The following is a 13,784-nucleotide window of genomic DNA, read 5'->3' as shown; positions in this document are numbered from 1 at the left end:
AATTCATAATTATGTGCTTAGCAGGGGGTTCTGTGCTCTGGGGTATTAGTCTTGTATTGATGAGTAAAACGTGTAGGTTCACATCTCACGTCAGGCGTAGATGTTTAAAACACACAAGTAACTCCCCTTCACCCCAAGTAACGCCAAATGCAGAACGCCAATAAGCTCCGTAGTTCAATATCCGCAGTAAAAATAACATCCCTTCGCTGCCGACGGGGGCAGAGCGGCATTCGTTTGAGCTGTGACAGATGGAGAAACCCCGGAAGGCAGAGACTCTGTCAGCAGCAAGCCGTCGTAAACTAGAAAACGTATTCCATTTAATGAACCAATGGCCATGTAAGTTCACAAGGCTCTTACTTTATTTGAAACTGAGAAGTTGAAAATTGTGATGCTGGACTGGGATTCGAATTCGAGTTCACTGTGTTACCCAATATTGCAAACTCTTCTAGGCCTCCTCGAAAGGCACGTATCTGGTTTCGAATCCTGATCAGCACAAAATATTCATTATTTCATTTCAAGCCCTAGCATGTGCACTCCGAACTACTAGTGAAAAAAGTTGCATTTTCAACGTCTCTTCTTGCGTTGTCAGCTGTAACGTGTAAGTTTCACCTCACAACCACATGATGAGCTTTTTATCACAACATTAGAAGATCAAACTTTTCCTTACATCTTTTCAAGTTCAAACATTCCTCTCCATCCTACTGGGGAAAATGGATTTGAGTTTGACGTTGTGTTCGTTGTGATCACCAACGACGATATGTTGCGGATTCAGCTTCTAGCCAGCAGAGTATTTTCCATCACATCATTGAAAGTGCACACATGCCACTCCTAGCTATTATTGGAAAAGAATTTGATAGTTAAAGTGTCTTCATGACCACGTGTGCGGGGTTTGAATTCCATTCAGCACAGAACTTTTCGTCGCCTTATGTATAGCTAAACATGCGCACATCTCGCTACTGGTGAACCAACAATAGCTATTTATCGTCTGTTCCTGGCTAGAAAACGACGGCGCTAGATGCTGGGTTCGAATCCCAGTCAGGCAAAAACAATTCTATCGTCATTTAAGGTTCCAACATCTCGCTATTGGTGAAAACATTTGATATTTAACTTCTGATTATACGTACTTCGTTAACAATCCGAATAGGTGCTGGGTTCTCATCCCTGTCACAAACTTTACATGATGGCATTTCAATTTTAAACATGAGCATACCTTGTTCCTTGTGAATGACACCGTATTAAACTTCGTTGGGGGTAGTTCCCAGGAAGGTAACCGTTATGACAGGATTCCCAGTTCAGTACAAACATTTTCGTCATTTATTTTCAGGATCTGAACTGATAACTGATACTGGTGCAAACGTCTATACTTCACGTCTCTTTATGCCTAGTGATCCGGTCTCAATAAGGCACAAACAAAGCTTAGCTTAGTCAGCAATGGCTATAGGTACTGGGTTTGAATCCAGGTCCAGAACGACGACGTTGGTCATGTCATTTAAAGTGCAAATTTGCATACATGTAGCTGTTGATGTGTTACGAGAGCAATGATATTACTGGTGATTCGCTGTTAATGTTGAGATTTCTGTAGAGTGCTTCTTGCCGTTAATCGCGTTTTTTTACTGGTTCATCCAATATCCAGTTCCCAGAGCCACTCGCCGTTGAGCGACGTTCAGCACGTGGATGGAAAATCTTTTCGAGAGCGAAAACCATTTTTCCAATTGCCGTACAGCTTTGTAACTCCATGTATTGTCTCAAGTATTTAATTTTGACTAAGGATTACTGTACGATATATGTAAAATAATCTGTGTTCTCAGAACTTTTGGAATGTCACTTGTTGTAATAAAGGTTAGTTTATGAGTGTTATGGAGTGCCTCATCACTAAGAACGTGTTTTCTAATATGTTTTGTATGACGATATTAGTTGACGCTTAGACTGACTGCCATAAAGACCTTTGGTGACTAGTAGTCTCTTGCGGTACCCATTGTGTGTAGTCAAACGACTGTACCCTACGGGGTTTTGGTGTTTAGAGGACCTGCAACACAGCTATGTTATGTTGGTTGTATTCGGCAGTGACCCACTTTTTTTTGCTGTCAAGTGTACATACATTTTTCATATGCACCATACTCATAATACCTCTGACGTATTTCCTGCTGATCCCTCACGTCTGTGAATACGGGAATAGCAGGCCAATTGGAAACTAAACTCATTTTACGACAACCCTAGCTGGAACACACTAACGAAAGGGAATATGCAAGTCATAGCACATGAATGCGTCCACAATACATTATATTTCAAATAAACTACATTTGATTCCGCAAGACCATGTCTTCAGTGTGAATGAAGACAAAAACTGGGACTAAATTTTAAGTTATGCATCGAAACTGAAATTTTATGTCAGTACCAGTTGTAAGCTGTCAGTTGGTGTGGTAAGAGTCTTCCTCGCACAGCTAGCTCATACTTTACTCCCTGTGCATCGAGTCGAGATGGTTATAACACAGAGACGAAATGCATTTTGCATTCTCCGTTTCACCAATTGAAGTTCAATTATACACGTGTGGAATGATTTTTCGTACAGACTACGCCACTAAACCTCTGATAGTGTAAGTAATGGTTCAAATGGCTCTCAGCACTATGGGACTTACCATCTGAGGTCATCAGTCCCCTAGACTTAGAGCTACTTAAACCTTACTAACCTAAGGACATCACACACATCCATGCCCGAGGCAGGATTCGAACCTGCGGCCGTAGGAGCAGCGCAGTTCCGGACTGAAGCGCCTAGAACCGCACGGCCACATCAGCCGGCTGTAAGTAATGTACAGCTCTCCTATTGCACAACTGATCTCCAAGATGGCCTTATCCCTTTTTATGTAATTTTTCATGTATGAGTTTGTTAAATACTTCGACTATGTGTCTTACTTTCCAACGACTTTGGGTGAAAGGCAACACTTCAGCAGCAACAATGAACGCACGATCGATTTCCTTCCCATCCTTGACACAATCCGAGCTTGTGCTCTGTTTCTATCGACTTTGATGTCGGCGGGACGTTAAACCCAATCTTCCTTCCTTCCTTTTCCTTCCTTCATAAGTTCAGAGGACCTAGATTTAATTCCCAGTGCTGTCAGAATTTTTTTCCTGTTGCGTGGACCGGAAAAAAGGTGCTATCAGCTTCGTGAGGCCATATGAGGATCTCTTTTAACTCCAAGGCCTGGAAAACAGACAACGGCCAGGAGAGTGTTGTGTGTTACGTACGGGTACGCCTTACACACCAGCAAACTTTCTCGCCACAGAAGTGCACCAGAGGCCTAGCCTAGAAGAGTTTACATCAACAGATGACAGACCTTCAATCATGGAAGCTGCCTAGGTAAGCAGGTGGCAGATCAGCGCTGCCAGAGGTCGCTGGACCTGCGCATAAATTTGCCTCCGAGGGCCTTGTGATAACAAATATTTTCCCTAGTATCTCTAAGCGACCTGGGTATTTAGGGTAGCGCAATGCCGCTTAAAGATCTCCCGACTAATCCTGTGCCAGGCACTTTCTGTTGAAATGTGGGTACATTTCCTCAGAGACTCGATCGGAAATTACGCTACGTATAGCGCCGTGCCTCAACCGCCTCCGCCAACCGAGGGAACCGTCAGTGTCTGCCTTAACCATCACTCGGACCTGCATCGGTGACGACCAGGAGCTTGGTATGGCAGCCGACCTTTTGTTTTACTTTCAAATGAATATTAACTTCGACTGTCTCATCATGATGGCCTTCGGCATAGGTTCGAATATGTGTAAGTTCAGTGCTAATCACAAACTCTCGCAAGCTATTGTAGTAATTAACTTTTCTCCAACGAAGAAGTATTTTGGTTTATGTACTTTTGACTATAACTGTTGTACAGGGTGGGCAAGAAGATCCCGTACCCCTTGTTTAGTATCAAATATAATTATGCAGGTTGCTGTCTTTGCTTCTTCTTATCAACAGTTGGAGTTCATGTTTACTTGTTTTTGGTTTCGCAGTCACAATCGAGTTTTAATTTGTAGCCTAGTTACACCACTCAGGAGCGCTTATTGACAAGTGTGTATCCACACGAACGACAACACACAGAGCAGACAATGACGCAGATTATGGGAGCATTCCAGGAAAAGTTTAATAAGGTTCCAACGCGAACGACAACTCTCCTGGATTGGGACAAAAGTGATTTTGATTTTGGCATTGTAAAGGCAGACGGGGAATGGAAGGAAACCGAGGTGAGGAGAAACATATGCCGGAGTCTGTTCTTCGATTGAACAATTTCCTATGACGTCAGCACGTAAAAGAGCTTCGAAGATCTCATGAAAAAGACCTTCAGATCAGATCTTTTCGTTCGTAAACAACTTGCCGGATACAGACCAAAATGAGCGCGTTTTAGCATGCCGTGCTTTGTTAACTCAGTTTCAAAAATGCATTGAAAAGTGCAACGGTTGTGCCTTCGGATGAATGTACCATTTATTGCAACTCACGTACAAGAAATTTTGTCGTTTTGCCAAAGAGAATTCACATTGCACAGATACAGTCTTGTGAAAGGGGATGAAACTTTTTGAAACACATTGTTATGTGGAACGCTATTCTGTATTGCAGGCAGTCCCAGCTGCTCTGAACTGCTCCTACTTCGAACGGCGAGCGCTGCTCTCTGTGAGATGCCGACTCCAAAGCGGTATCTTCTCTCCATTGAGTTTTTGGAGGTGTATCAGTCCTGGACAGTAACAGACGTATGCGATACGCAATGTTCATTATCACTGCACGTAACGTCTGGACCAAATGTCAATATTTTCTCAGAATTGCCGTAAGAGAAGTGTAATTTTCACAAACAGCAGTGTATTGTACGTTTGTTAGATCACTTTAATTGAATAAAATCTTGTGTCACACTGTTTATAGCGTTCAGAAAGGTGACAACTTACTGAATTGCCGAGGAACCTTTACGTGCCATAGAAGTAAATCTGCAATTCTATCTACATCCGGATCCCTGTCCAGCTATTGTCGGGTCTGGGTGCTGACGAGTCCTCTCCATTTGGTTCGGTCCTCCCACCACTTTTCTTCCTCCTCTTGCTGACAGGTCACACCTCTACTTTCCACAGATATTCTCGCTCCCACTTCCACCGTGTTGTTGGGCGCCCTCTAGGTCTTTTTCCATCCATCTTTATTTAATTCTTCCATAATTTTGGGGAGTCTCTGCCCATGCAACCTCTTAACATGCCCGTACCATCTTAATCTCTTTTTTTTTCAATTTATTCTCTCATACTTTCTTGTTAAAGGTCCTTTCCAATTTCTACATGCCTTACTCTATCCATTCCTGTTTTTCCCTTAACTGCTCTGAGAAATTTCACTTCCCCTGCTAGTAGTCTGCTCCAGTCCGTCATTGTCCATGTTTCTCCACCATAGATGACAATAGGGAAGTAATAATTCTTATACATAAGGAGTTTTGCTGTTTCTGAAACTTCCTTATTCCAAATCAGGTGTTTTATTGTTTGGTAGAAATTGCCTCCCTTCTGTAACCTCCTATTAATTTTGTTGGTTATTCTTCCATCCCTAGATATTTCACTCCCGAAATAAGTGAACTTTCTACCACTTTGAGGGGGTCTCCAGTCAAGGTAATATTTCCGTTGATCCCTTTCTCTCTTCGAAATACCATTACTTCACTCTTATGTTTACTCATTTTTAATCCATATCTTTTCATTAACTCCTTCCACGCATCAAGCTGTAACTGTACATCTACCTCTTTATCACCCCATATTACCATATCATCTGCAAAAATCATCTTTTTGTCTTTTTCTTTTACTATATCTTTAACTACCCGATTCATTCACTCCATCACAACATTAAAAAATGCAGGAGATAGAATACTTCCTTGCTTAAGTCCTTGTCTTATTTCGAAGTATTCAGAGTTCCCCAGTGGTGTTCTAATTCTACAGTTGTGTCCTCTGTACATTGTCTTTATTACATTGGTGTATCCATCTTCTATATGTATCTTCTTCATTTCTTCCCAGAGTCTTTCCCTTTTAACTGAGTCATATGCAATTATTCAATTATAATCTGCAATTATGTCACACAATTTACGGCATTCAGAACAACGAAAAATTGTTGACTTTTTGATACAGTTATAGATTTAAATCTGCATTTATATTGCCGATACATCTGTTTATTAATTATTTTAATATTGAACTGACTACAAGTATGTTATCTTCCTCATTGACAATTATCACTTTCCTACATTGTTTCCGGCAATGGACATTTATGAAGAGATTTTACTAACTGACATTTTAAATCTCCTACGGGGAGACTTGATTTGGAGCGCTCATTTTAGCGCTCGGCTAATGGGGAGGGGCCACCTCCTGCCGCTTGTTTTCCCTCACGAGGATCACAACCGAGCTCCAACCCAGTCCCGACATAAACTCCCAACTCTTACTAACTTGCCTACACTGGAAATGTATGTTAATTGTCTTCATCGTCCATAATACATTGAATGACTTTTCTTTCTCATAATATCCTTTCTTAGTGTCCGTACAGAGGGAGGAAGGGTAGGGAGTGAAGGGATACACCTTCCACGCCAGCCGATATTGTGGAGAAACCTTCTATATCTGTATCTACATCTTACTCCGCAAGGTACCTCGTTGTGTGTGGCGGAGGGTACTTCTAGTACCACTAAATGATCCGATCTACCTGGTTCCACTCGTGACGGGCCCGTGGGAAGAATGGTTGTCGGTAAAGTCTCTGTATTGGTTCTAATTTCTCGAATTTTCTCGTCGTGGTCATTACGAGAGATGTATGTGGGAGGAAGTAATGTGGTGTTCGACTCTTCCTGGAAAGCACTCTCTCGAAATTTCAGTGCTAAACTTCTCCGTCATGCACAACGCATGTCTTGTCTTCCAGTGGAGTTTATTGAGCATCTCGGTAAAGCTCTCGCGCCGACTAAACGAACCCGCGACGAAACGCGCAGCTCTTCGTTGGATCTCCTCTATCTGTTCTATCAGTCCTACATGCCAAGGATCCCATATTGCTGGAAAATACTCAAGAATCTGTCTAACAATCGCTTTATAAACCACTTTCTTCGTCGATGAGTTATACATTTTTTTAAGATTCTTCCTATGAATCTCAGTCTGGCATCTGCTTTTCCTACTGTTTGTTTTATGTAGCCATTCAATTTAAGATCGCTCTGGCTAGTTACTCTTAGATATTTTATGGTAGACACTGTTTCCAGCAGTTTCTCATCAATAGCATATTAGTACAGTAGAGATTTTCTTTTCCTGTGTACGCGCAGTGAGCCATGCGCAGCTATTGTTCATGCCGTTTATTGCTTGTCATCTCGTCTTTACGGTACTGTCGCCTCGTTTCTTATTCGATTTTCTGGCATCACTAAGTTGCTGTTTTGCTTGCCCGTGAGTGGCAGCAGTGGCGCTTATCGATATGTGCACTGTCGTACTGTCTCTGGAGCGACCGCTAGTATTTCCGTGTCGTACTCTGTCGGAGTTCAGTCGGGACGCAGCGCCAGTGAGGACCGGACACACAGTACTCGCCGACCGCTTGCAACGCACATGACTGTCTGACGGAAGGAGACTGGAGCGAGAACGACCGTTGGTTGGTCGTTCGGTCGGCCGTCTCATCAGGCGACGTGTATTCTGTCCTTTGACCGTTTCTGATCCTCGTCAGTTGGTCATCTTGCCGCACGTCGGTCGGTTCCTTACTTGTGCAGAGATGTCGGGTGGCCAATGGGCAAGTGTTACCACTGCATGGTTGGGTCCGAGCCAGTGTGCCCGGGTCGCCGTGTCTCAGAGTTCCGAACGGACGTAGAGTTGAGTCGGGATGGAGCTGCAGTCAGGTACGGGCAGCTAAGACTCGCTCGACCGTTGCTCACACACATAACTTGATTGGGGACGACCTTGGTTGGTCGTTCAGTCAGTCTTCTCATTGGACGACGTAGGTTTGGTCCCCGACCACTTCGGCTTCTCTCTGTGTGTCAACTTGTCATTCGTCATTGTTGTTCCACAGTGATTGCTTTTGCGATTTTTTGAGTTCCTGTGTAAGTATTTTCGTGGAACTGTGTCTAGCCTGTGTAATTTAGACTGACCAGTTATGTTAATGCTGTCTGCGTACTGGATTAGGCCGTTGGTCGGTTGGGACAGTGCAGCGAGGAAGTTTCCGCGACGGGGGGATTAGCGTAGTGTTCCGCAGTGTGTGTTTTCCTCGCCGTGTTGATGCTGTCCGTACGTGTGTTGTTTGATAGCCTTTGGTGTTGTTCATATTTTTGAGTGGTTATTGTGCCTTGGCTGTATTTATACGCCAATATTTCAAGACGTAGTGCTGCTGGTATTTTCGTCCTCGCTGACATTTTCCGTTGTGCCGTTGGTCGGACGGAAGGGAATTGATTAGGTTGTTGGTCGGTCCTTCAGCCGTCCCTGGGTTGGGTTGCCATCCGATTATTTAATCTTACTTGGCTACCTGACTCGCATAACTTTGTTAGTTACCGCTGGAACACTTCTGAGCACTACTGTTCTGTTGGTTTTCGATTGTGATTTTCGTTTAGCCTGAACTACTGAGCGAGGCCTTCAGCCGTCTATTAAATTAGTTTGTTTTGTTTTTAAAATAAGGCCTTCAGCCGACTTAAACTAAGCTTTCAAGATTGATCGGCTTAAAACTATTTTAAACAGGAGATGTGCCTCCATTTTAAATCCTTGTTATCTAGGCCTTAAGCCCCCAGTTCTTATATGTCCAGTGTGTGGCCTTGAGCCGAGTATTTATGTAAATTTTTTTTTAACTAAGTGTGTTTTCCTAGCCGTGTTGATGCTGTCCGTACCGCGTGTAGTTTGACAGCATTTGTGTGAATTCCTTAAAGCGATTTAATAACTTGTGTTCGGGCCTTTAGCCGTATTGTTTTGAATTAAGTGTTTTTAGTAAAATAAAATTTGTGTGTTTTGTGCAACTGACAGTAACTAATCTTGGCCCCTTTCTACAACCATAACCTGATCCGCTCAGTCCTGCGAAACCAGATTTCACGCAGTATGTTACATTTTTGTAACTTCAAGATCAACTGCGAGAGCCTGCACCATTCCTCAGTTCAATTCAGGTCATTCTGCAAACTTATACTGCCTTCTGGCGTTGCTACTTTGTTATAAATACTTCCATCATCTGCGAACAGTCTTAAAGAGCGTCAGACGATCCCCACTAGTGGGCCGCGCACTTTCTCCCGCCGTCCCGCCTTCACTTGTACATGTTCCATATTTTCCTTCATCGATAGTCTCAGTTCACTGTTCTCGCGAAGTCCTCGCTTAAGACAGAATTGCACCTCTTGACACGACTCTATACTTATTAGTTGCAAACTCTTCCACTTCCTCGCTTAATATGAGGTTAAAGCGATTAATTACCATGCTGTTGAGTCCCGTGGAAACTCCATTCATTATTGTTTTAAATATTACAATAAAAATATGTTCTTGGCAGGAGTTCAACGACTGCGTATTATACTACATTAATAAATTACAACGTGAGGTATTTATAGTAGAAAAATTAATAACTTTAGAATAAGAGTCTACGGAACTTCACAATTAGTACTTCGTCAACGCTGCCAGCGTCTCCACCACATCACACTATGCTATGAAGGGGACGTAAGAGCAAACGGTCACCAGATAATACAGATACAAAGAGACTGGACTATTTCAATGTTGGTGGAAATTTTACGTTTAACAAGCAAATAGTACTGAAACCATATGAATGCGTGGTGTCTGTTCTTTCGGACATGCTTAGAAGAACAGCCAACACGCGAAATCTGCAGCTGTGATACATATTGTGTAAACTGAAGTCGGAGTGGGGAGTAAGGGTAGGAAAGGGAAGGAGCTAACGACATCAGCTGCATTGGGACTGAGCCGTGACCGCTCCAGTTAATTTTATCTTTGTCTTCCCGGTGTCTTCTTTCACTGGCGTCCCGATAGGCGGCACGCGTTTAGCTTGCAGTTTCCGTATATGATCGCTGGCTCAGAGAGTTTGAAATAGGTCGGCAGTGGGTTCTGAGGTGAGAACGGATAGGAGGGGCGCAGCGGAAGGGTATCACGAGCGCATTTTAGTGCGCAACGGTTTCTTCGGCCGTTAGATCTGTTTGTGCCGAGATCGACATGTCACTCCTTTGGCTAGTGGCAATCATTTTGCTGTATCGACGGTGTCCTCCTTTAATATATTTTGTGTGGGATCTAAAATTTAAAAACCTCTCTCATACCGACCTGATTTAGGTTCACTGATCAGGATAGTAAAAACATGCGTATATTAAGGGAATTTTCATTGACAAAGCAGGCTTATCACATTCACACAGTTCAATACTGCTCTATCCTGATTAAATTGAGCTTAACTTAAATTCCATAAGGCAGTGAAGCAATTTCGAAGTCTCGGTGCGACAAAAATTGTCAGTCGATCTCCTGGAAACATTTGTAATAATTATTAACTTTCGGTGATCACGTGGGGAAGACCGGAGATCTGCTGGTAAGACCGTGTTAGTCTATTTATTTGAAGTAACTGGATATCTTGAGCATACAAAACGGCAGGTTCGTCCAGTGTAAATCAGACGTTCCCCACTGATCCCGTGCAACACAGCGTAGTAAGCAGACACTGTCAATAATAATGAGTTAAATAATACGCGAAGACACTTACTTTAGTTTAGTTCACGTATTAAATTCCTTCTCATACAGAATCTCATCAAGATGGCGACTAGCCCAACAATACATACATATACACTCTTCTTTCACGACTAATCGGCAAGAAGTCCCCTATTCTTTTCATAAGAGAAAACATAGATAGCAGAAAAGCTATTCCATGGAGTAAATGGATGCTCCAAGGAATAATTGGGCTTGAAACTACTTTGCATTGATAATCGGTAAGATAAGAAGAGATATTTCGAGATATGTACTGAGTTATATAATTTATAAAATTTCTGAAAATATCGCGGAGAGACCGCTGCAAGATACATTACACTCCTATAATCTACATTGGATTTGCAGTTCCTTGTTTATCCATTCTGTCAGGATCTGGACGCTTATAGTTTTGTCCTCAGCATTTCCTCGTATGCAAGGACCATTATTGGAAAATTTTGTGGTCCCACTCGCGCTCTGATATCGGTGCCTCTGCTGTTGGTACCTAATGGATCATTCGAACATCGTAATTCATTGTAATTAATATTGACCGCATTGTATTATTCCTTAGCATTTACTTCATTGGTGTAAATTCTGGGTCTAAATTAGTGACTGTCCCTGTGTTGGCAATAAAGCGTACCACCGAGACCATTGCTTGCTGTAGGTTACCAAGGCCATGGGTTCCTAGTGAAGCTTAACTTTCGCCTAATGTGTATGTAAATTTGCTGTTTAAGCTTTAGTGTTTTTGTATTGTATGGAACCGGGAACCTAGAAACGACGGAGAAGCTTCAAACCCGCCGTACCCCTCAGCGGCTCACGACCCCACATCAGGCTACAGCAGCCCATTCACCCCACCGCCGCCCCACACCGAACCCAGGGTTATTGTGCGATTCCTCCCCCAGTGACCCCCCCCCCCCCCCCCCAGGAACGTCTCACGCCAGACGAGAGTAGCCACAATGTTTGCGTGGTAGCGTAATTATGGTGTATGAGTACAGAGACAAAGTATTTGCGCAGCAATCGCCGACATAGTGTAACTGAGGCGGAATAAGGGGAACCAGCCCGCAATCGCCAAGCCAGATGGAAAACTGCCTTGAAAACCATGCACAGACTGCCCGCCACACCGGACCTCGACACAAATCCGCCGGGCGGATTCGTGACGGGGATCGTGCGTTAGACCATAAGGCTAACCGGGTGAGCTAGTTTTAGTGTTTAGTGAATTGTTTACTCAGTTTTATTCACTTGGTCATGAGCCGTGTTTCATAATTCCTGTTCACTGAGTTTGAGTTTTTTTAGTTTTGGAAGGTTTGTAATTTTACCTTTTAATTATTTTAACTGAAATTCCCTGTATTAATGTGTGGTTTGAAACTTGGTTCTAGACCGTTGTCAAGCCTGAGGATTGATTCAAGGAAACACTGTTTGTAGCGTCTAGTTACTAAGTATTCTCTTGGACGGGTAAGATTAAGTATTTATTTGTTCCACCTGTTTGACTGAAGTAAGCACCTGCCCGTGCAGTTTTAAAGTTTACGTAACTTGGTCGGGGGAGACGTTAACTATTATATTTTTATACTCCCTTACCAGCGGTTTAAGAAGTAATATTTGCTAATTTCTTTTATGATCGATTTCTTGGAATTGTAGCCGTGATCTCTTAAGAAGCAGACTTTTGTTGTTCATGTAATTTGTATTTATGTAGTCTATATCTCAGGATGTGGTTAGTTGGCAGCGCCCCCTAGCCTTGCGAAGCGCGAGCCCGACATTTCGGTGGCTAACGGCCGCAAGGGCCTCTTGCTATTGCGCCCCTGCACATGCCTCCCGGCTGAGCAGAGGTGTGTCCGCTATTGCTGTACTGGGACTGTTCTTCTCGGCGCCTTGCCATCTTTAATGATGATGATGTTTGGTTTGTGGTGCGCTCAACTGCGCCGTCATAAACGCCCATACAAAGTCCCATTTTTTATTCAGTCCAATTTTTTTTACACAGTTCAATCTAGCCACTGTCATTAATGATGACGATGATGATGATGAAATGAGGAAGACAACACAAACAACCCGGCCGGAAATCGAACCCGGGACGCTGTGATCCAGAGGCAGCAACGCTAGCCACTAGACCAAGAGCTGCGGACTTATCTTCTTTAAGTTTCACCTTTCCGTTCTTAAGGCTCTGATGGACTTCCTTTAATATTCTGCCTAAAATCTTATATGTGTGCGATGCTGTGATTAAATTTTGAGGTTGTTCCTTTGCCTGTTCAAATATTTGCGTATATACTTGGTGTGCTGAAGAAAATTCCAATGTAATTTCCGTTCTGATTGCTAACTCCTTAGATTTCTGTTTATTATTACAACTCACTAACCCTTGCTTCAGCGTAATTTGTCATTGTATCTGTTCTGTGAATGTAAGAAAATTTGTCGGAACTGTCATACTTGAGTGTTTATTCTAAATTACTAAATAAACTTCACAGTGAGACTCTTTAAGAATGTGCAAGAGATATCTTTCACGTACTTGTTGTTTAGGAGAGGTTTTATTATGATTCATTTTTTTAAATTTGTTTCTCGCACTAATTTCGTGGGGAAGCAGGAACTGAAAGTTTAGTCACGTTACTGTTTGGTTAGAATTTAAAAAGGCTTGTTTTCATTTAACAAACCTTTTATGTTCAGAGATAGTGGGATATTATTGTATTTTATTTGGTGCTACATATACATTGTAAATAAATGTGTTTTACCTGCACCCTTTTAGACAAACGCCCTTTCTGTGGTTTCCTGAGACCATCTAACCTAAAAAAGCCCCTAGTCCTTTCCACACTGTCCCCGCTACCCGTGTAGCCGCTTTTTATATGTAGTAGTCTCCTGACCTATTAAGCAGAACCCAGAAACCCCCCACCTGATGGCGCAAGTCAAGGATTCTGCGGCCTACACGGTTACAGAAACGTCTGAGCCTCTGATTCAGAGCCTCCACTCAGCTCTGCACCAAAGGACCATAGACGGTTCTGTTGACGATGATGCAGATGGTGAGCTCTGCCGTAATCTCGCAAGAAAGACTGGCAGTCTTTACCATTTCAACTAGCCGCCTGATATCAGAGAGAATCTCCTCCATCCAAAGCGATACACGTCATTGGTATTGACATGAGCCACCACCTGCTGTTGGCTGAACCCTGTTCTCTCCGTGGCATCT

This window comes from Schistocerca cancellata, chromosome 3 (genome assembly GCF_023864275.1).
Source record: "Schistocerca cancellata isolate TAMUIC-IGC-003103 chromosome 3, iqSchCanc2.1, whole genome shotgun sequence".
NCBI lineage: Eukaryota > Metazoa > Arthropoda > Insecta > Orthoptera > Acrididae > Schistocerca > Schistocerca cancellata.
Note: the sequence above shows the minus strand (reverse complement) of the source record.